The sequence below is a fragment of the Euphorbia lathyris genome, chromosome 1 (genome assembly GCF_963576675.1).
Source record: "Euphorbia lathyris chromosome 1, ddEupLath1.1, whole genome shotgun sequence".
NCBI classification, from domain to species: domain Eukaryota; kingdom Viridiplantae; phylum Streptophyta; class Magnoliopsida; order Malpighiales; family Euphorbiaceae; genus Euphorbia; species Euphorbia lathyris.
Window position 1 is genome coordinate 77,623,047 of NC_088910.1, and position 1,751 is coordinate 77,624,797.

Consider the following 1,751-nt stretch of genomic DNA (forward strand, 5'->3'; position numbering starts at 1 on the left):
CTAGATAATTTTTCCCTGAACGAAGAGTGATAGCCTTTACATGCTCTTTCGGATTTTCTTCCGTATGGCTGGGAAGACTTCCCTCTTTTTGGGATGCAATTGATTTAGCAAGTTGACCAATTTGGACCTCCAAATTATGGATGCTAGATGAGTGGTTTTTAATAAGCTGATCGAATTTATTTTCGATCCGTTTAAAACCATCGTCGTGATTACTTATTTTTCCACTTATAGCATCTATGAATTTGTCGATTTTAGAAGATAAAGTGCTAATCGTATCTCTTGACTGATTTTGATAATTACTAGTACGATTTTGATTAGCACTTGCATTATTATTATTATCTTTCCAGTTAAAGTTAGGATGATTCCTCCATCCAGAATTATAAGTAGCAGAATAAGGATTATTAGTTTGGTTTTGCCCTTGGACAAAATTTACCTATTCGATCTCACTCATATTTTCATAATCCACATCCGTTTGGATTGGATTACCATTTGTATCGCACGGTGCCATAAACCTATCAATTTTGTGCGACAAAGCAAAAATTGGGGCTTGTAACATCGCGACTAGATCAAGTTCCACTATACCTTTAACTGATGATGTGGTTGAGGATGATGGTTTCGCCACCGGTATATGTCCACGTTCCGCGGGCCACATACTGCTGTTGATTGCCATTTCCTCCAAAAGTTCTCTTGCTTGGGCTGATGTTTTCTTCATAAATAGCCCTCCTGACATGGCATCTAATGAACCTCTAGTTGTAGGATTTGGTCCATTGTAAAATGTTCGCATTAAAAGTTCAGCGGGTAATTGGTGGTGTGGGCATAAACGTTGAAGTTCTTTGAAACGTTCCCAAGTCTCATAAAGAGTCTCATTATCATTTTGAGAAAAAGATGTTAACTCTTTTATGACTCTTGCGGTTTTTGTTAAAGGAAAATATTTTGATAAAAGCTTGGGCTAATTGTTCCAAAGTTGCAAACATTGCGGCTGGCATTGAAGTTAACCACTCTTTGGCTCTATTCTTCAAAGTGAAAGGAAAAAGGCGAAGTTTGATTGCTTCGGCAGTCACATCTGGTATTTTAAAAGTGTCACAAATTTCAAGGAAATTTGTCAAATGGGTGTTAGGATTTTCGTTAGGTAACCCGTAAAATGTTACATTATTTTGCAACATATTAAGCAAAGCTGGCTTAATTTCAAATTGGTTTGTGGTGATTCTGGGTCTAACTACACTATTGGTTACACTGGCCACACATGGTCTAGCGTAATCCATAAGTGTTGGTGGGTTTGCCATTTTTTCCGGCTCGGTATGTGTTTTTACTGGAGTCTTATTTTTGTTTTTCTTGTTTTTCTTGTTCTTTCTAATGGTTTTTTCAATTTCTGGGTCTATAGGGTCTGGTACAATGCCTGAACTTCGAGAACTGCGCATGAACCTGAAATCTTGCACGAACCGAAACTACCTACAAAACGGAATTTGAAAAATCAATAAATTAGTAAATTAAAATTAATAAATTGCAAAAGTAAAAATAAGTATGTTTAAACCTAGATTCGAAATAAAACATGAAAAATCTAAAATTTTGTTAACAATTTTGGCGTTCCCCGGCAACGGCGCCAAAAACTTGTTGAGCGATTTCGCAAGTGCACGGTATACGCTTGTAGTAATAAAAGATATCGAACCCACAGGGAACGATTTTTAACTAAAAACTTATTTAATTCAGTTTTATTCACGTCTTTAGGTTTAACTAAAGAAAATCGTTTAATT

At 36.1% G+C, this 1,751-nt stretch overlaps 1 non-coding gene across 1 annotated transcript; it reads left to right on the plus strand.

The window, feature by feature from the left end:
- The first annotated feature begins 800 nt into the window (after window positions 1–800).
- On the plus strand, window positions 801–907 carry LOC136216089 (small nucleolar RNA R71). Its single transcript, XR_010683082.1, has one exon. It is a non-coding gene; the product is annotated as a small nucleolar RNA R71 (small nucleolar RNA).
- The last annotated feature ends 844 nt before the right edge of the window (window positions 908–1,751 follow it).